Genomic DNA, 22,726 nt, shown 5'->3' with positions numbered 1-22,726 from the left:
GTTCAACTTTGAATGAATGTTCTTTGAAATCGGATTCATCACCAAAATTAATCTGAGAGGCGTCAAATCTGTGCTGGGTTAAAGAGGTGACAAATGGGAAGATTTCATTGAAGTTCCAAATTGTAAAAGGATCAGAATTAATAATCCTCTGTCATGAGGAACTTGATCACTTAGGAGTTTAAAGAGCTTACATTCTTGAAAGAGAGTAGACATCTGAAATATTTCTGGTGAAAGAAGTAGTCTGGTTATCAGTTGGATTGATTTGGTTTGATAAATAACTTCAAATCAACCACAGATAACCATGAAGATACGTGTCTGCAACTTTCACATGAACGGGATTTATATCTTTCAACAGGCTGGTCAATTTATTCTCTTAGAATGGAGTAAGTACAGTAATTTCCTCCCTTGTTATTTTTTTTAAATTGAAGTATTGTTGCTTTACAATGTTGTGTTAGTTTTAGGTGTACAGCACAATGATTCAATAATATATATTTACGTATATATATAAATTCTTTTTCAGATATTTTTCCTTATAGCTTTATTACAAAATATTGAATATAGCTCCCTGTGCTATATAGTAGGTTCTTGTTGGTTATCTATTTTATATATAGTAGTGTGTATATGTTAATCCCAAACTCCTAATTTATCCCTCCCCTCCCTTTCCCCTTTGGTAACCATACATTTGTATTTTATGTTTTGTAAATAAGTTCATTTGTATCTTTTTTTCTTTCTTTAGATTCCACATATAAGCAATACCATATGATATTTGCCTTTCTCTGTCTGCCTTACTTCACTTAGTATGATAATCTCTAAGTCCATCCATGTTGCTGCAAATGGCATTATTTCCATTGTATATAAGTACCATATCTTCCTTATCTTCTCATCTGTTGAACACTTAGGTTGTTTCTATGTCTTGGCTATTGTGAATAGTGCTGCTATGAACATAGGGGTGCATGTATCTTTTTGAATTACAGTTTTCTCCGGATTGGTAGAGCCACTATGGAGAACAGTATGTAGATTCCTTAAAAAAACGAAAAATAGAGTTACCATGTGATTCTGCAATTCCACCCTTGGGCAATATGTCCAGAGAAAAGTATAATTCAAAAAGATACACGCACCCCAATGTTCATTTCCTCTCTTGTATTTAATTCAGAGCTTCTTGGGGGTGATGCCCTTTAGAAGCACCAATCTTCCTTCATCAGTGGCTTCTATTATGGCTCTTCATTCCTATGGACTCACATCCTGAAAATGAGCATAAAAACACAGGGGTCGGGGGCAGTGCTGGGAATATTGCAACACTCCACACATATACCTTGCTCCAAATACCTCAAATAACATTTTTTCTTAGTCAGAAAGACATATGCCTCGACCCTTTCGCAGGCAGTTTTCCATGTTCCAAGTGACGAGTTTGGGTTTATGTATTAATGGGGTGTGTTTGCATCTCTGCATCATAACCTCAAGGTTAGGCAGACGGTCCCCGGCGCCCTGCTCAATTACGCATGAATAGCAATGGGAAAGGATACGGCTGATGAGTCTTATGAGCTGAGCTTATGATGCTTTTCTGTAAGAACAAAGCCGCGGCTGCTTTTGAGCATGCTACCAACTTTGCCTCACGGCTGCAGGAGGGGGCCGCCTGATGTTTAGCAGCCCTGGGATTGGCACGATCCCCCTGAAACTGAACCTCTGATGAATCGCACAGCTGTAAGAGGACTCAGCAACCTCAAGTCCTCAACTAAGCCTCCAGTCCATCCCCTGTTAGTACCTGTGTCTATAGGAAGAGCTTGGCTCTCAGAGTATATTTCAGAGTCACTTTGCGTGTGGATCCTTAGTTTTATCCCGCATCCAAAAATGAAGACTCTTGGAGGCCATCCTATGGAAGATGGCCTCTAAGTAGGTTGAAAGAGAAAGAAAGAATCTTCTATCATTTATACTTTTGAGTACCTAATAGATATCTGATCTATCATATTTCCAAAATAGAATTCTTCATCTTATATTTCTAGTTTTAACAATCTAAATAAAACACTTCAGTGTCAAAAGAAAAGAATAGAATTCTTAACGCCCCCTCCACTGATACTGTTAGTTGTTTTCATGTCAATAATGTAACCACCAACTCCTTAGTTACTGAAGCCAAAAATCTAGATGTTATCCTTAGTTTTAATGAGTTCAATCTCCTACCCACTTGGATCCTTGAATCTTTGGAGCCTCTGTCTGTGCTTATTATTATTATTTGAAATTATTTTTTGGCTGCGTTGGGTCTTCACTGCTGCACGCAGGCTTTCCCTAGTTGCGGTGAGCGGGGGCTACTCTTCGTTGCTGTGCACAGGCTTCTCATTGCAGTGGCTTCTCTTGTTGTGGAGCATGGGCCCTAGAGCACGCGGGCTTCAGTAGTTGTGGCATGTGGGCTCAGTAGTTGTGGCTCTCGGGCTCTAGAGCGCAGGATCAGTAGTTGTGGCGCATGGGCTTAGTTGCTCCGCAGCATGTGGGATCTTCCCAGACCAGGGATCGAACCCGTGTTCCCTGCACTGGCAGGCGGATTCTTAACCACTGTGCCACCAGGGAAGCCCCGTCTATGCTTTTTCTCACCTTAGGGCTTTGCACCTTCCACGCTTGTCTGGTAGTGCCCAGGGCCTGGAACATTCGCCTATATGGAAGCTGAGTGCCAAGCTGTCACTTGGCTCCAGATTCTTCTTTCTTTTTAGGAGACTACTTCCCCCTGTTTTGGGTTTGCAATGAAAACGCACCGCACCCCTCCCCACCCCACAAGATATCCCTCTGCTTACAAATTAATCACGTCACGCTCACCTTACTTGGGCTATCAAATGTATACTCCCATAAAGCACAATGTGTATTAGTCTGAACTTCACCTGTAACATACTCTTGAAAGATAACCTGCAGGCACAGGAAGACTTTGTAAACTGCAAGATATTGTGCAAATGCTGGCTTTTCTTATTGGCTTAATTCCTGAGTCCTAAGACTTCACAGGGACTCCTCGGCACCTTCATGGAGGGATCAGAGCTTCCCCTCTCTCTTCACCCCAAGCAGCTCGACTTTTCTCTCTTTTATGTTCTGCTGCTAAAAAGTTTGAAAATCACTGACTTCACAAAACACTTGGCTTATGCATTAATCTCCTTTACAACATCTCTTACAGTTGGTTATCCAGCCTTTGCTTGAATATGTCCAGTGACAGGGAGCTCATTACTTTAGGAAGTAGCTGTTTTAAGACCGTCCTATTCTATTTTAGTTCTGTTCTATTTTTGGAAAGTTTGTTTTGTTGTTCTTGGTTCATGATTCTTTAGGCCAAGAGAGAAGAAATACTAGCTAACCGATTCCACAGTTGGGTCCTGGTTAATTAAGGCTTTCCCCTGTAAATATTTTTTATGCACGGAAAATCATTCTAGGCATTTTGTTGATTCATGCCCTTATCTTACGCCCTTTCTGAGTAGAGATGAGTGTAGGCATTTTGCCCATACCCCACCCTGCCCCACTTTCACTTTTACATCTTAATAATGAGATATAACCATAAAGTGACTCTGGGTTACCACAAGCAATTCAGCAGGCAATACATTAGCTTCTCCTTACCCAGGGTATCACCTTCTGTGGCTTCACTTACAGGCAACTGCAGACTGAAAACATTAAGTGGAAAATTCCAGAAATAAACAATTTATAAGTTTTAAGTTGCTGTTCTGAGTATCATGATGAAATCTCCAGCCATCCCACTTCATCCCACCTGGGACGTGAACCATCGCTTTGTCCTGCCTGTTAGTCACTTAGTAGCCATCTGGGTTATCAGACTGATGGTCTCTGTTATCCCTGGGCTTGTGTTCAAGTTACCCTTATTCTATTTAATAATGGCCCCAAAGCACAAGAGTACTGATGCTGGCAATTCAGATATTCTTTTACTGTGTCTAATTTATAAATTAACTTTTAGCATAGGTATGTATGTATAGGAAAAAACATTATATATGTAGAGTTCAGTGCTACCGGTGGTTTCAGACATCCACTGGGGGTCTTGGAACGTATGCCTGGTAGAGGCGGGGTAGACTGTGGCTCATGAGATGTGGGACTGAGATAGGGACAGAGAAAGGGACAGGTGTGTATTTTTGAGGTCCTACTCTGTGCTAAGCCATCATATATTTTTTTATATGCAATGCTTACAAAAATCAATCATAGATATAATTATTTTGAAGCCCAGATACATTAGAAAATGGTATAAAATTCACTGGTCGTAAGTAGTGGAGTTGGGATTTCCAGGACTATCTGATTCTGCAATCTGAGTTCTTTCCTCCGCTCCAGAAGATAATTTCCTTTAATAACTCTGGCCATTCCCACCATTGTCATTGTATCGTTATAAAAACACACAGTTTTGCAGTCATTAATGTCTACTTAATAATTTCTCCTGACCTCAGTTTGCTTAGCTGCAAAATGGGGATAATAATCATAGCTTCATCACAGGGTAGTTATGAGTAAAAAGGCAATTACAAATTATGCACTTGGTGTCTGCCTGGCACATAGTTAGTAAGCATGGGCTATATGGTCACTTTTGATTGCTATTGTTATTCCATGCCAGGCCCTTCCCTGAGTCAATTAGGGAGCACAAGGACATTCACACATGCATAGCCGAATGAAGAACTAAAGGAAAAAACTTGTGTGTGTTGCAATGTTCAATCCCTTTTATGCCTAGGAGCCTGGCTGATATGTCGGATCGTCAAGCCAAGGGGCAGGGTGCAGGCATGGGGTAGGGGCCGTGAAGGTGGTTGAGGGGAAACACTCTAACTGCTTCCAGACTAAGAAGGACCCTGGAGGGTGCACATACCCTGCCTTCAACTCTCCAGACACGTGGATGTCCGCGGGGGTCAGCCCACTTGATAGGCATGTCAGGCTGGTTCAAAGGCATCACTGTAGCACGGGTTCTATCCGCTCTCTATTCGTGACCCCCTGATGGGGGAAACAAATCCACTGAACCAAGTAAGATTAAGCTGCAAACCCTGGCTTGGGATGCTCATAAAGCAGCCGTCTCCCTGCTGGTTTCACAGATTGTGGTGCCGAATCCCAAGCCCAGGCTGTCCCACCGCCCCGGCCGCCGAGCACCACACACTCCTCTAATGTATCACAATTACCGAGACAGCTGTGCTAAGTACCTTTCCACGGATCTGCTCTGAAAACGTTCAGCGTGTTCAATAGCCCTCAAAATTTGTCATTTGGAACCTGCGGTGAGGTGGTATGGTGGTGCTCATACTGAGCTGTGGCAGAATAAATACAGTCACCTCACGAGATTGTATGTTTCCTTTGAAGTGGAGCGCATGTAAAAGAGTTGGGTTCTTTCAGCTTCGATTATATCTCAGTTTAGCACATCGAAAGGGAAGGAAGGGAAGTTGCAAAGACAGCACAGGTGCGAGAGGCTGTAGAGCTGGATCATGTACATCGCCCAGAAGCAGGCGTGTGCTTTGCTGGGAACATTAATTTGCATTTGCAAAGCAAGGATCTGCCCAGGCATCCTGAGAGGGTCCCATACGTGAATTGTCCATTAGCACTGCCGGGGGTGCTGGGCGAGATGCCCAGTGTCAAACACGGCTGGTGACAGAGTGGGGAATGTCGCTAATCTCTGGGGACATCCTTAGTAGGACTCAAACACCCCTCACTTGTCTCTCGTGAGTGGAGCTTTGGAGCCCAGGCTGCTGGAAAGAAGCACTAATTATTTACCCAGAATACAATCCAGAATCTAACCCAGATCTGCAAAATGCCTTCTGTTATTATCAAGAGCAGCGCTTCTCAAATCCCAGCTTTTGCACCTCAGAAAGAGGTGAAAATGAGATGGGAGGGAGGTGGCAGCTCTGGGGGCTCCGGGCACTGCTTCCTTGGAAGCCATTCATCCCTCCTCCGGGGAAGGCATATCAGCGCTTCTCTTTCAGGTGATAGATGAGGGCGGGGTACTAATGACAGCCCTGTTCTCTCTGAAAGGCCCACACTCCAGTTAAAGAGAAGGCTGTGAATGAAGGTGAAGGAAGCACTAATGGGCAGGTGAGGAATTGTTGAACAGAGCCCAGGAAGAGGCTGAGTGTCTGTAGGTTCCTCTAAGGAAAGCAGAGTTCTCTCCTGTTTACTCAGGTGCCAGAAGTGGGTTCCTTAGTCTCAGTGGCTGTTTTGCCCTTTGAAGGCACTCTGGTTGGTTTATCACACAGGATAGTAGCAACTTCACCCCGTAGGTTGGGTTGTCCTTTCTTGGGGCAGGGGAGAAGGGTTGCTGACATACAAGAACTTATTCCAGCCTCCTTTGGGGCAGGCGTTAGATCAGCAGTAACTAGAAAACCACTAAAGTCATCCATCTTCTGATCTCCATCCTCCTTTCCAGCTGAGCTCCCAGATATTCCCTCCATTCAGGGGCCTGGACTCTTTCCTCCCTAAAGATGCCCTGCTTTTGTTTTTTTAAATATCTTTATTGGAGTATAATTGCTTTACAATGGTGTGTTAGTTTCTGCTTTATAACAAAGTGAATCAGCTGTACATATTCATATATCCCCATATCTCCTCCCTCTTGCGTCTCCCTCCCACCCTCCCTGTCCCACCCCTCTAGGTGGTCACAGAGCACTGAGCTGATCTCCCTGTGCCATGCGGCTGCTTCCCACTAGCTAACTATTTCACATTTGGTAGTGTATGTATGTCCATGCCACTCTCTCACTTCGTCCCAGGTTACCCTTCTCCCTCCCCGTGCCCTCAAGTCCATTCTCTACGTCTGCGTCTTTATTCCTGTGATGCCCTGCTTTTGAAACACTCCACGCTATTTCACGTCTCCTGCTTTAGCTCGTGTGGTTCTATCTGTCAGCAGGCAGAAGCCTTCCTCCCCTGCCTACCTGAGCATCCTGCAGGGCGCGGCTCAGCTGTCGTCTCCGTGAGTCTGCACCCAGCCCCACAGGCACACTAAGTCGTGGAAGCGTTTCCATGGTGCTTTGAGCTTACCTGGATTGTGTTGCCTTTCACATGTGCTCACGTTATCTATTCACCTGTCTGTCTGTTCTTTTACCTTGTTAACTCCTCTAGAGAAGGACCCGTGTCTTATTTATTTTTGCATCCTCAGGGCCTCCAGACGGTAGACACCCACTGAAAGTTTTGGGAAAGAAGAAATGCACAGTCGCTTCTGCACTGGGTATGAGTCCTGGCTGTTCTCCTATCATGCTGTGTATCTTTAATTAAGATATAATGTGTCACCCTTCCTGCTTCTCATCTGTTAGGAAGAAACGGGTGTGAGAACGGTACAGACCTACCTTAGGGGACCTCGTAAGAATTAGCAAATCCGAGACTTATGCAAATGTCCCTTTCAATGGCTGCCAGACCTTGAGACAAAGCTGAGCTAGTGATTGGGAAGCATCCGGCCGCTTCAGTCCACTTAGGAGCAGATGATCAAATGCAAAGTCTCTCTGACAGCTGCAGATCACAGACACCATTAAACAAGAAATGGTCATAGTAGCAGGTGACAAAGAGAGAGGCAAGCCTTCTGAGTGGCAAGTTAGTACCGTGAGGAACACTACAAAGCCACGGAGGCCTTGCCCGGAAGGCATGGCCAACTGCTACCCTTGGCTGTGGGCGGGAGCGGCTGGGAAAGAGAGGGCTTATGCAGACAACCATTTACATTTTATTAAAAATAATTGGAGAAGTTTACAGACATTTCTTGCCAATATGCAACTGTCAGGCATGGGTGGAAAAGAAGCCTTCTCCCAAATTGTGAGAGATTCTAATGTCGTGGCAAAAATATCTGGAGTCTGATGATTAAATGTGGAGAGCTGTCATCTCGGCATTATATTAAAATAACTCGCCTCCAGCAAGTGCGTGGTATTTCTTCCTTTAAATCTGTCATTTTTCGGGAGGCCATTGCTCCGGTTGGCTGCACCGGTGGCTTTGGAGCCGTGGCGGTTTAACAGCAACTGGGACGTTCAGAGGCTTTCTGGGGGCAGAGAGGGGGCTGATGCTTGGGGCGGGGACTCGTTCACTGCTGCTTGGCTGCAGCAAGCCATCTGCAGACCTCTTTCCCCGTGACTTAGTGGGGCTCTCCGGCATCTGAAAGCTTAAGCAGAACACGCAGGCAGACACATTATTTTCAGCAGAGGTTCTCAGACAGCAATGTCAGGCTGCAGGCAGAATGAATTGCATTTGTTTATGAAATCTGTTGCTTAATTGGACGATCAGTGTCTCATTTCAGCCTCCAGTCATGACACTTTTAATGATGTCCACACTGTGCTGCTTTTCCACGCAAACCGCGCAGGGGGCAGAACAACGGAAAAAGGTTCCATTGGCGGAAGGGAAGGGCGATGCTGTCTCTGCTCCGTCTGTTAAATGCAGCAGATGGATCTCTGCGTGTGTCTCTTCCCTCTTGCTTTTGCTTATGAGGCCGTTTAGCCTCCTTACCTAGTCAAATGTTTTCTGGGGATCCCAGGGTAGGCCCTCCTGCTTCTCTGCTTCCCTGACTTCTGCATATCATATAGCGGACAAGCTCCCCAACTCTTGAAATGTTCATGATATTAACACTTCAGTTGGTAACACCTTTTGGCTTTTGGAAGCACATTCGCATCTAAATCCTACATGTCCCTAACAGAAGAGAGCAGAGTGGACTCAAGGGCAGTGGTGGTGTATATTTGCCAGTCTTCATGGTTGGCAAAGCCTGTCGACACACATTGTGGCTGAGTTTGGGTTTTTTTTTTTTTTTTTTTCTGAGTTTGGTTTTGATCCTTATCACAGTTAGCCCCATAACACAGGTGAGAAGAGTAAGGCGGAGGAGACAGCATCACGGTCAGTTACTAAGAGTGTAGGGTTTGGGCTCACGTTCGTTCTGTGTGACCTTGGACCAGCTGCTTAACCTGTCAGAGCTTCGATTTCTTCCATAAAGTAGAAGCAATCATTGCTTCTTCAGAGGTTCTTGCGAGGATCAGATGCGATTGGGCATAAGTAAAGCATTTAGCACAGAGGCTGTTTAACAGCTATTATTATTAGTGATGGTATTACAGAAATCAAGATTATGAGGATTGGCTGAAGGCCTGCTTCCTGGAGAGCCTCGTTCTCACACCTTTCTTCCCTGCCCTGGCTGTCTTTCCAAATGCCTAAGAAATGTGCAGATTTTCCACCTTTCAGCAATTCCAGAGACAGCCGGCAAGGATATAAAAAGCAAGTGAAGAGCCTGCAGAAACGCAGGTGCAGTTTGGGGTCCCTCTGCTAAAAGTGCAGCTTTTCTTCAAAGCCCTTAAATGTCACCTCGCCTCGCTCGGCCCGGCTGGAAACGCCCGCGCCATTGCCTCTTCTGCCCAGGGGTGACGTCGCCGGAGTCATCTGAGTCTGAAAGAGGGATTCACCTTGACCTTCCTCTTTCCCAGAAGAAGACACGACACGAGTGAGGCCATCAAAAGCAGCACGGTTCCTCCCCCTCGGCATGTCTCAAAGCCCTCACTCTGACCCCCATCGATCAGCCATAAAACACAAAATCAACAGAGTTCTGCTTTTCTATTTCATGCAGAAAAAAATCAGCATTGACCAGCACGGTCAGCCAAGCTCACGGAAACAGCCAGTAAAAATGGGAACGTCTACAGACTCCTCTCTCAGATCCTCTTAAGCTTCGTCTTTGTCCTGGTCCCGGATGACAGCTGTGGGGCAGGGCAAATCCTGCTGCTAAGTACTGAGTAGGAGAAGTGTTCACTGTCGTTCCCACGCAGAGGGTGCTTTGAGTGACTCAGTGACTGACAGCCTGAATAAGCGGTTATTTCTCCCGGCTCAGGCGCGGGGACACAAGCAACCCTCTGCCTGACCTTACGCAGGTGAGCTTGGCACTCTGGGGCCAGCTCGCTGCCACCATTACCTGTTAAGGTGAAAATATGGTCGAGTTGATGGGGGTTGAAGCTCTGATCATGTTACTCTCTCGCTGAAATAATTTTTGACTATGCTCCACGTTCTCCAGGGTCGGGTCAAATGCCTTCCCCTGGCATTCGTGGCTTATCACAATCTGACCCCAATCTACCTTCCCAGTTGCTTCTTTGATTACCAGGCTTCACGAGTCCTGTGATGCAGACAAGCTGAACCGCTCTCTGAATCTGCCCCATACTTTCCCATTTCTGGGTTGTTGCTTCCGTTGGTCCTTCTCCTGGGATGCTCATTTTCCTGACTGTCCACGTCTGTCTTAGTCTGCTAGGGCTGCTGGAACAAAATACCATCGACTGGGTGCCTTAAACAATAGATATTTACTTCTTGCGATTCTGGAGACTGAGAAATCCAAGATCAAGGTCTGGCAGATTTGGTTCCTGACTTGCAGACAGCTGCCTTCTTGCTGTGTACTCATAAGGTGGAGAGAGAGAGAGCTCTGGGTTCTTCCTGTTCTAAGGACCCTAAGCCCCACGCTCATGACCTCATCATCGCCTAATTACCCACCAAAGGCCCCACCTGCAAATACTCTCATGGGGGGTTCGGGTTAAGGCTTCAACGTATGAATTTGCGGGGGACACAGACATTCAGTCCATAACAATGTCTAAATCCCATCTATTCTTCAAGCCTCATTTAAAATACAACCTCTTCCATGAAGAGTTCTCTGTTTCCTCCAGCTATAAATAATTCTCCATCTTCTCAACTGCTGTAACTCTTTGTGCATAAGCCTATTAGGGCAGTTCTGTTTTCTATTGTGTATTATGGTCTTGCATGTGTTTTGTTTCCTCTACTACATTCTGAGCTCCTTGAGGGCAAGGGCCATACCTTTTTTCTTCTAGGAATCACTAACACTTAGCCCAGGGTCCCTGAAGTGCAATTAGTAGTGAGAGCTTGTCATTAAGTAAATAGATGCTCCCATCTGCAGGACAGTCTCGAATGAGCAAATGCAGGTCTTGTGTTCATGCAAATGTATTGGTAAGGCCAGGGTCCTTTCTGAAGGCCACATGCCTGGGTGGCTGTTAAATATATAACACCCGGTTTGAGGGATTGACTCAGTATGTTTTTCTTTAAGGGGATGAGTTGTATCCTCCCATACCAGTGAGGAATCTTGTGGTTGAACGCACACACACACACACACACCCACATTTATATGGAGATGATTTGGCCAAACTCTCTTGAGAACAATCTGCTCTTATCTCCTTGGTGCAACTTTTGTTCTTAGTATAAAAAGAATCCATAAACAATATTTAGAAGATGTTAATGATTCTAACTCTTTATATTGACTCCTGAACATACACTGAGACCTGACATTGGACCACAGGCCCAAAACCTCCTAAAAAAGGCATCATCCTTCCAGGAGAACCTGACTGTTACATACCGTCTTCCCAGGGGTTGGCCTTTCAGAACACACGAAGGCTGGCCAATGATCGTCGCCTCTACCACCACCACCACCAAGTCTATCCATCTTATATTCAGAGGGACTTCAATTATTAATTTTATTTACAACATCCATTCTGTATTCTCCTGGGCACGCACACTGAGACCCAGAAGGCTCTGGTGCCTTGGATGTGTTCTAATTTGTACTGCCAAGAAAGGGTGACCTGAGTATTGTTATTCTCTGGAGTGAAATAATTAATCAAAATACACATTCCTGTGGCAACTCACAAGTGGAACTTCATTTAAGGACTGTGAACGCAATATTCTCTGGGAAGCTGTTACTCGGGCCATGCTGGGGCTGCTCCCATTTGCATAATTGCAGATAAAGCCTGCATATTTAAATTATATATATTTCCATTTCATTAATGAAACACCCTCGAAGTTCCGGAGGGAACCTGTAGGTTATCCCGGCTACTGATTCCCTTGCACCAAAAAGCAACCCGGGCATAAAAGCAACAGAGATGACCTTTAGCTACAAGGGTTGCAAGTTATGTTACTAGTCATCAGGGCTCGAAACCAAGCACCAGGCACCGGGCAGAATACAGAAAAGGATCCTCGCCATCCGGCCTCCACCACCCGAAGCATGAAGGCGAGAACGAGGAGAGATGGTCCTCAGTGTTGGTGTTAGGACACCTGCCTCCACCTCTTTGCCCCAGAGCAGCTCTTTTTATTTTCATTTCCATGCTAACAAGGTAGACTGTCCTAGCGTGTGTTCTGAGGATGTTCTTTCATGTTCAGGGCCCGGGGAGCTTTAACATAGTTAGATGTACTCTAACAGCAGGTTGCTATCAAAACTTCTATAATAGGATTAAAATAAAAGAGAAATGTGCTTGCAGTGGAATGGCAGTGATGATTTAACACGTTTCAAGGGCTTGGTGGGGAGGTGCAGCGCAAACACAGCAGACGGGCCTGCTGTGTGGGTGTGTTGCCTTCTTAACAATCAGGGTTCTGTGTTGTGATCATGGATATTTGGAGTTCGGCGTCGGAGTGTGTCCAAGGGCTCCGGCAAGGCTCTGGGAAAAGAGCCTGATCACTATCGGAGAAGCTCACATTGATTTATGCTTGCTTTTGTGCTTGCAGTCTGTCCGCCCCACCTAGACTGTGAACTCTGGGAAGGAGGGGAATCTGTCTGCCTTGTTCGTTTTTCATTTCCCAGTGTCCACAGCTGTACCTGGCACATTCTAGGTGCTCAGTGAATATGAGTTACATGAAAGAAAGGACTCCAAGCAAGGGCTCTGCAGCCAGATTGTTCAAGGGTGACCTTGGACAACTTTCTTAATACTATTCGGCTTCAGTTCCTGCATCCCTAAATGAGGAATGGTGATACAGTGATTTTCTAGCCTTCGTGTCAGGACATCTAAAGCAACTGAAGCAGGGCGCCTGTTTCCACATCTGGCATTCTGGGCTTCAGACAGATGTTTGCTGTGGATCGACTAGCTTAAAGCTAGTAGAACCTCAGCTTTAAGATCTGCAGTGGCAGAAGTGCTTTTGGAGGTTTCTGCTTCTTCCTTGTCTCACTCTGAAGATACAGCATGTGTGGGCTCTAGGGAGATAGCAGGCAGTAGTGGTATCAGAGGAAAGGAGAGCCTTTTAAGAATACACCCAGAGGGGAGCCTGGAATGAGCCAGTTGAACCAAATGCCTTTAACTCACAGTATCAGTGTCATCTGCGACACCAGGAGGGAGATCTCAGTGCAGCAGTTACTTCTGGAGTAGAGTCTGGAGAAGAGCACTTAGGAGGGTCTGGAGTCTGGAGAAGAGTACTTAGGAGGGTCATGTGCTTGGTGTCATCAAAATCTCCCTTATCTTGACCACCTGCCTTCCTTATTCTGCCACCTTATAGGAAGGTCCCCGAACTCCAGCAAGTGTCTCCACGCATTCCAGTACCTACAAGCTCTCCATCTTTCCGGGCTATTTTTCTTCAGTCTCTGTGCTGGTAACTCTCCATCATGTCTGGCATGCCCCCCTCTCCTGGCAGGTCCCATTTCTTCCCTTCCCAGTACTGCTCTACCCCCAAGGAGGCTAACCCCACCCTTGCCCTTTGGTTACCAGTTGGGTTCTGCCAATGGGACGTGTTGGCAAGAGATTAGAGGGTGGGAGAAAAGGTAGATGAGGATTTTTCTCCCCCACTGAGTGTCTGCTTTGGCACCACGGTCTGGTGATGGCTCTATTCTTCCACCACTACAGCTCCAGCCTGATGGTTCCTGCTTCAGGGCTCCATTTCTGGTGACGCCATTTCTTCCTGTTGCCCCTTCAGATCTGGGGATGTCAGTGGCTTCTGGCTGCTTCAGCTCTTGGTGCCATGCCACTCCTCATGGTCCCATTTATTGTGCCTGGACCTCTACAAACAGCCTTATCCTTAAGTCTCTTATTTGAACTATCTGATGGAATTCTGTGGCTGCTAGGTCACTGATGAATGAACCCTACATGGAGCCTATCTCAAAGAAACCTCAAGGGACAGCCCTTTTCTCTCTCCTTCTCTTCACAGCAAGCTTCCTGAAACTATCCTGTACGTACTTACTATGCCCTTCTTTATTGCACTATATCCTTGCTCTCCACCCTGTCAGAAATCTTACCCACTTCCAGTGCACTCAGCTACCCCCACAGATTGATGATCATCAAGTTCATTCATTTGTTCAACAAATATTTACCGAGCACCTACTACGTGTCAAGCACTGCTCTAGGCGTGGAATGTACCGGTGAACAAAACACTCAAAGATTCATGCCCTTATTAGATGATGTTTTTCTAGGATCAAATCTGTACTATCAGCCCTTCGCCTGACCTCCAGAATTCTAATTCTAGTTTCCCAACGAATGTCCCACACGCCCTACAAGCTCATCACATCTGAACCCAAATTCATTATGGCTCTTAAGGTATGACATCACCGCCCCTGCCGCCCGTTCTACCCAAGTTAGTCACCTTGCCCTTTTCTCTCATTTCCAATAGATTCTTTAAATTTGGCTTCAGATTTCTCTCCCAAATCTCTGTCTTGCTTTTCATTTCTAATTCTTTGTCCACAGTTAAGAATCTTACCATCTCTCACTTGGACCACTGCAATAACCTCTTACCTGGTCTGTCTGTCTCTTTTTTCCTCTTTCATCTTTCTTATCACCACTGCCAAAGTTCATCTCTACAGTGCTTCCTTGTTTAAAGAGTTCTGCCAGCTTCCCATTGCCTACCTCTTGGCAAGACAGTTTCCAACCAATACGGACCACCCCGCTGCTGCAGGCCTAACACCCATAACACGGACTCCGCTCAGTTCCCTGGACCTGCATGGTCGCCCGGGACTCCCCACCTTTGCTTGGAGCCTTTTCCTGCATTGCCATCACCTCCCTTCCCATCTCTTGTTCCTCAAGCTCCTACAGATGTCACCTTTTCTGTAAGGTTTTCCCTGACCCTTCCCAGAACAATGAATTCCTTTGTCCTTTTTCCTCCCATAGACTTGGCTTTTTCTATTTACCCTGTTACTCCACAGCTAGTTATATAAGTGCTGTGTCTCCTTCTAGCCTGAGAGCCCTTTGAACCTCCCTGGCTCTTTTGAATCTTTGGTGTTTAGCACAGAGTTTGGCATAGAAGGATGATCAGGGTGTATTCATATTATACATTAGCCATGTATTTTTCTATAGCTTCCTGGTGTCTCCAGCAAAAGCACTTTCTAAGGCCCTAAATCCTCTTCTTGCCATGAGCTCAGCCCACTGTGGGCAGCTGCTCTTGTGGTTTCTTGTCCACAGAACACATTCTTGCCTCCAGCTTGTGTCTCTAATGTCTATTGTAACAGCTGATTGATCTGATAGCTGAGAGCTGGAGTAGCATCTAAGATTTAACGAACTGAAATCATGTTCGGACCTCTGTTTTATTTTTCTATCTGGAGCGGTTGATAAGCTAAGCAGCTTTGTGAAGACATTGGCCCCAGAGATCAGAAAGCTCAAGCCATCTCAGGGAAGATGCTAACAGGCAGAAGCTAAAACTCAAAACCTCATTTATGTGCAGTCAGAATGTCACCCAAACCCTGGGGCCCCCTTGCTCATCCCCTACCCCAGTCTGCTGGCATTTTTATCCCCCTTCAGATCTGATCTGGTGATGGCCATGGGGAGAGAGGAAGGAGAGAGAGGAATGAATACCCTCTGTGATTAATATCAGCCTGGAGATGGTCTTGCTAATAATATCCTAGCCAGAATCATTACTGAAATCCTTTGCTCTGGTTCCCAAACAGCTTGGGAGTTGGGCCAGACCAGGCCTCTGCTGCTTGGGGTGCCAAATTTTAAAGTGCTGTGAGCTTGGAGGCTGGCTTCAGATGTGGTATTTCTTTCTCTGGGGTGATCAGATCAACTTATTTTTCATGTTCAACCTCAATCCTTTTCCACCTCCCCTCATCCCCCCCCAATAAACAACAAACAAAATAAATAAGGATTAATGAGACCCTTGGCACCAAGGGGAAAGCCTTCTCTGGGGCGACCTTTATGGGCTTGACCGATGACCTGAGGTTATCTGTACATCTGTAAAGGGCAAACCCATCAGTGCTCACCTCCAGCATCAAATGGTCACAGTGAAGAGCAGAGATTCGGAGTCCTTGTTTAGGACTGGAGCCCATGGGAAGAGGAGGTGAAGTAGATGCCTTGAAGGGAGGAAAAGAAGGAATGAAGAAGGATGGGGATAGTGAGATTCTCATTCCCTTCAGTCAGTAAAAAACTTGAAACCGGTTTTGATTTTCTGAAACTAAATTTGGTGCCACGTGCAGTCGGCACCTCACTGCATTTCAGCACAAAGTAGATTTACAGCCACAGGAGAGTTTGTCAAATTCCTGACAACCCCCCAAATGGAGCTCACAGCTGCAGCTGCAGAGGTGGTTTCTGACACTGGGGGGAAAAATCCCCCCAAACCTTTTCATCTCACCAAAGGAGGACTCTGGGGAGATTTCAAAACATATGAGAGGAGAGAGCAATGAAATTACATCCTTGAAACGTCACAAGCAGGGACCCATCTGATCCTACGTTCTGCTCTCACTGCGGCCAGATTCCCGGGGATGAGGCGGGGTAATGAACACGTTGTCAGTCATGGTCTCCAGCGCTCTGCAAAATGGATTCTCCTCCGGCATGGAGGAAATTCCAGGAAGAGATCAAGTGCATAGCCTAGAAATTGTTAAATATGCAGAAGTACCTGCATATTTAACAATCTTAGGGCTATTAGACAACCAGTATGTTTTAATCTATTCCTCACACAAAGGAGATAAAAGACTGAGAAATAGCTCAATTTCTCCATCTTCTTTCAGGTTACTGTGGAGGATGAATGAAGTTACTATGGTTCTAATATGTGTATTGTTCAATTTGGAGTAAAATTGCATTTTTCATATAAGGCTGCATTAATTTGAGCATACACATCCTCCTTTTATCTTCCTTTTGCAAATTTATTTAATAAATGCTGACTTTTAGTTTCAAATATCAATATGCTGTATAAGGTTCATTTTCTTTTAGTAATTGTAATTTGAGTAAATTGCACTAAATGAATATTTGCTTCCCTCTAAAAAACCCATGTTCTTTTATGTTTCTGCTGAATGAGTAGTCTGGGAAATGCCCACTAGATGGCAGTGTCACTACATCGCTGAAGAATATCTAAGCAGGGGATCCAGAAAATAAGGCTAGTTTACGTTTTAGCCGTCCTGGAAAATCCAGAAGGTGGCAGATTTTAGCTATTTATGAAAAGACAAGCACAGAGAACAATGTTGCCTTTTAGAAAAATTATTTTTGTTTATTGTTCCAGGAGGAGATTATGAGCTGAATAAAATTATCTGTGATATTTAAAACATTTGAAAATGTTTCACATTTTTAGAGTATGTAATACAAGCTGAAGGGCTAGCAAAGCAAACAGTGACACAAAATCAAGGTGAAATTGACCAGTAAATTGAGAACTCCATTACAGGAACAATTTCCCGGAGTGTGAGTTGCAGTGTTTGAGTGATAACCTAAACCTGTCTAAACTTTGTGAAGCGTTCAAGGCGAAGATGGAAGGAGATAGCGAGGGAGCTGGCAGAGGAGTGCCAGTGTGGGCACTGGTGTTTGTATTTTTCACCAACTTTTCCTGGCTCCCGGAGGACATGTGGCAGACCTGTGCTTTAGAGTTCCGTTCTTTTCAAGGTTACTGATTACCTGAAGGGATCCTGGTTTTAAAAATGAAAAATGACAGCTTGAATACAATCGTCCAATTTAGAAGGAGCGTGTACCCGAGGCAGCTTTGCTGGTTACCGCGGGCATTCGCGGTGAATACAGAGCCACATCCATTTTGTGGAAGACAACACTGCCACGGTTTTGATGCCTCACCTGAAACCTCGGGTTAGAGTGTGCTAGCTCATTTGAAGGGAGCACCTGTGTCTTAGTCGATTTTGGCCCCAAGCAGTATGGATGGGCTTGTCTTTTCACCTCCTGCAGCAAATACACATTCATGAGACGGTACTGGGGGGTGGCAGGACAGCAGGACAGCGGGATGGCGGCCGAGAAGTCATCCTTCTGAGTGACAGCTCTGCGTGGCTCTTGGCACTCCAACATGTCAGGAACTGCTGTTCCAACCGGCGTCATTTATCTCATTTAAATATTCCAGAGAGATTAGCCTCCGTACTCAAGTTAGATTCATTTCTGTCTTTGTGCTCTAAAAGGGCCTGGCAGCCTCTCTCAAATGGAGGAGAAAAAAAAATAGAGAGGGAGAGAGAAAGAAAAAAAATGGTGAGGAAATGAAGCAAGTGAGTGATACATAAGGTGAACACAGAATTCAATATCTAGAATGAGGACACACACGTCTTGGACGCCAGATATATAGCTCCGAACTGATGGAGAAATGGGCAGGAAGAGAGATAATCTTTATCTCTGTTTCCAAACCTTTAGAAATACCAAAGGCTAAACCACCCTGGCAAGAAAGCAGGAAATGAAGACTGCTCCAAGCCACCCATGAGGTTTCAGAGGGCAGGCCACTGGATGAGCACACTTTTTCTTCTTCTTTTTTTTTTTTTTTTCTGACTCACAGCTTGAGATCAGGGCCAGTTGGTAAATGGAAACCTCAGTGAAGTGTTTGGGTCTAGGCTAAGATTCTGGATTCCAGTTTTATTCAGGAAGAATTGCTGGACTTGAACTTGGATTTACTGTCTGAAATCTTGGCAAGAGGGAAAGCAGGGGGAGGTTTTGGTGTTTGTCACAGCCTAATTTCTTCCTGGGAAAATCATGTTAGAGCGCTCATTTCTTTTTCTAACATTTCAGGTGCCCAGTCATGTATGCATGAGTTTATGTACCTACCACACACAATCTTTTGGGTTACTTATTTCTTTTGTGAAGTTAGTCATCACTACAGCAGTTTTTTTAATAGTTTGGAGTTATAATAATAGAGAGATGAGAATGAACTTTGGTGCTCACGAGAAAGTGGGCCATTCTACAATACATGGTATTCTGGGTGGAGTTATGCATATTCTTCCTTTATGGGGTTTGGAACTGCTTCTCCACAAAGAGGCTCTGTGATCAAAGAAGAGAGCAAGGACTCAGAAAGTGCTTTGGTGGCCTCTGACTTGTGAAGTGTGAACTCCATTATCTGTATTGGTCCATCATAGCCAAACCGATCCATTGGAACTGATGTTCTGTGAGTTTCCTTGAATTGTTTGGAAACTATTTCTGTCCTCCAGGCAGCTGGCTTAGTTAGCCTATGGCAATCACTATTGGTGTGGTTCAAGGAGTTTTATGAGAGCATTTTGGCAAGAACGATTTACTCTACCCAGTGTAAGGAAGTATTAGTTTATAATTACCCATGAGGAAGGATCAAGGGGGCATAGATGTCATTCGTGCAGTTCACCATACATATCCGGTCCTTTTCCCTTTCAGCCTATGGTAGGGTGCCCTCTTGAAGTTGGATGTGGCCATATGATTTGTGTTGGCCAGAGAAACACGAATGTCACTTTTAGGCTGCAGCTTTAAGAACCTGATCTGAAGGGCTATGTTCTGTTCCCCTTACCTGAGTCACTCTGAAGAATTTTCGGAGGTGGAACTTTCATCAGCTTGAGTCCCTAAAGCGGTCACGATGAGAAAGCCCCCCTCCCCAATCATGTGTCTGTTAATTCCAAGGTGGGCATTCAGTAGAAGTAAGAAGTAAATGTTTGTGTAGCAAGCTACTGAGCTTTGGAGTTTATTTGTTACCACTGCAAAACCTGGGCTCTTCTGACTGATGCCTGGGAATTGCATTCTGATTTGTTTTCCATAGGCTGAGAAAGCAATGATAGACTTCCACTTTACAAGGTTCTGCATCATGTGGCCTTTATTATTTTTGTAGAGTTTTTTTTCTCTGCCTTTGAATAGTGAAATTCTTTTGGTGCTTCTGACAGTGAGCACTTTATTGGTCCTTCAAATACATGTTCTCTCTCCCTGGTGCCCTCTGATCCTCCAGCTTCTCCTGCTATCTCCTACCATCATTTAGGTGCTGGCTGAGACGTTGCTTTTACAGGAAAATCTTTCTTGATTTTTTTGTCTGTCCCTTCTTTATGCTCCCAAGTACCTTGTGTTATCTTATCAGTATTTAAACACTGTATGGTAATTGCCTTTTCTGGTATGTCTCTCTATGTGACAATTTCTTGTATCTTTACCATTTGGTTCCAGTGTACAACTAATGATAAATGCCATATTTTAAAAATAACATAAGTGATAGAACTGAGTACTTAATGAATCTGGAATCTGGATTCCTTTCACTTCTGTTCTGCCTTTTCCCCCACTTTGTGCTTCTGTTCTCTAAATTGGCCAAAATGAGAGAGCACTGATGGGTGAAGTTCAGCGACTGAGATACGCACCAATGATCCACAGCCTGATGGGGTCATACCTTTGACTTTTCACCTGCAGCTCTGCAGTGGGGCCACTGCAAGCTCCTCAGGAGCTGTGCAAGGCCCACCATCCCTCTGGATTACTGCTCCCCCACTGCCCCCAGAACACTGATCCTCTATCCACCAGAGCTTCCCCTCCATTGTGTTGTTTTTACTGTTGCTGGCTTGGAGTAGGCCACAGGAAGATGGGAGTGGTTAGTACAAGTGACCTGGGGTAGAAATAGTTCAACTCTGTCCCTGAAATGGTACTGAAAGCTCAGACCTCAGGCAAAACCTTAGGGATGGGAGATATTTGGAGATAGTACTCTTCATCCTGTGGACCTGACCCGCCTGCCACCAAGGCAGCTGTCCAGGGTACTAGGCTTATAAAATCTCATTGGTCTAGTTCCTTATTGCTAATCTCCTCACCTATGAGTTGGCAGTCAAGACTAACTGCTTACCCTGCCTTGACTAATTTGTAATAACAATATCGATGCCATTGTCATCAAAAACAAGAGAGTTAACATTTCTGAGTTGCTTCTGCTGTTCCATGAATATAAGGGCAATTCCATTTAATGCTTGCAACAGGGTCAACATGGAGTTGGTACTATTGCTATTGACATATAAGGAATCAAGGTTCAGCTTGGTGAAGCAACTTGCCAACGTCACACAGCTAGTAAGTGACAGAGATGGGACTTCAGTCAAGGGTTCTTGATTTCTCACCCCAGGTTTTCCCCCTTGTATTCTTTGTCCTGGAGACTAAAACACCTTCAAGTAATTCTATAATTTCAGCATCAAATTAAATTAAGGGAAGTGATATTTTGGTTGGGGTTTCTCATCTGGCCTCCTTCACATCATTTGGCTTATCCTGAAATCCAGTGCCAGGCGTTGCCTAAATCTGGAAGACTGTCCCTGGCTTCAGATGGTTCCTTTTGGCACCCCTTTGGGAGAAGAAGTTTTCCTGGAGATTTGATTTTGGCTGGCACAGAGGCAGCAAAAGGACTTTTAGAAAGAAGCATATGGTCCGCTGGCATTATTATTCTGAGGTGCTGAGATCTCATGAAACAAGGAAAGCACTGAGAGCCAAGGTCATTATGAATATAATTCAGATTTTAAATTGCTATTTGTGGAAAATGTTCCTTCAGCCAGTTGAACCAGGTTAAATCGCTATAGCAATTATATTTACAGGCAATTGCTTGGCCCTGTACTTCCCTCTGCCCGTGTGGACACAGTAAGCTTTTGAGTTAGTAGGTGGTAGGGCAGTACATAAAAACGAAATATGTTATGGCCTCATTAAGAGAGACCCTGATTCTTTTACGTCTGCAGTAGCAAGAACCTTTGGAAAAACAAGAGGAATTTCCAAACATATGATTAATTTAGACTGAGCAATTAACAAAGTGATATAGTTAACAGTACACTTAGTATCACTCATTAGGAGGCAGCCTGTGACTTGGGAAGGAGGCTGTTAGGAACAAGTGCCACCGCGCATCTGCAAGTCAGCCCCAGTGAGTCGTGGAAGCGATCAGGTTCCTGTCTTTGAGGCTTACAGAGGCTGAAAAATCTACCTTTTGGTGGTGCTGGTTTTCATCCTAGCAGAGGATGAAATTGCTAGAGAAATAATGTCATTTCTACAGTTCATGTTTTCTTTAGCTTCAAAGGCTGAGCTGCTGATGGAGCAGCTCCTCTCTGTGCATATCAGTGGGGGCTGGGTGGATGCCCTCGAGTACCTGAGGTACAGGGTCCTGTGGCTTGAGGAGACCATGGCTGGACCTCCACACCTGAGTGGTCTTGGCCGGGCCTCTTGCTGGGCTTCCGTGGAGGCAATCACTGAAATTAAACCATGAAGAAATTGGTCGTTCCTTAGATATTTCCAAATACACCTCCAAATACCTGAACTAGAGCCCCATCCAATGTTTAATCAGAGTGACCAGGTGAAACTGACCTGGTTACTATAGGGTCACTGTGAATGGCTCTAATTAATAATGGGCTAGTTGACTGATGGCAGGCTGCCCGAAGAGAGGGCACACAATCGTTTCCCTTCGCTCTTGTAGTGGCACTGAGAGTAAGGGCAACTCAAGTGGTGGTAGGGACATCGAAGCCTGTTCAGGTGGGAACAGTTGAAAATAGGGTAAGTCCTGAAGCTGAGTGTTTGGGGCAGCTTGGGCAGCGACTGAAGCCATGAGGGGTGGGAGTGAGTCGGCCCTGGGAGAGGACCTTTCATTAGATCTGGGAATGAGGGATGAGCCAGGAGCCGTCTAATGAGAGCGGCTGGATTATCCAAGATCAGCGTCTGATGCCTACAACAATCAGTGGGTCTGAGTTAGTCCATTCATAGAGGCGGGGTCCCGAGATGTGCTGGTTGGAATTGTGAGAGCCAAGTGGGAGGTAGTAGGCCAGAAGGCCTTAACACATGTGGCCAGGCTCCACCCCCCCTTCCCCCGAGTACAAGGAAGCAACACCGGCTTCTGGGGAAGAGGGCTTGTGGAGCATGGGGGCCCCTGGGGCCCCAATCATGCCAGGGCTCAGAGCAGGTCTGCACACCTAGGCTCAGAAGTTGATGTGAACTATCTCTGAGAC

Source organism: Pseudorca crassidens, chromosome 18, assembly GCF_039906515.1.
Source record: "Pseudorca crassidens isolate mPseCra1 chromosome 18, mPseCra1.hap1, whole genome shotgun sequence".
NCBI lineage: Eukaryota > Metazoa > Chordata > Mammalia > Artiodactyla > Delphinidae > Pseudorca > Pseudorca crassidens.
Note: the sequence above shows the minus strand (reverse complement) of the source record.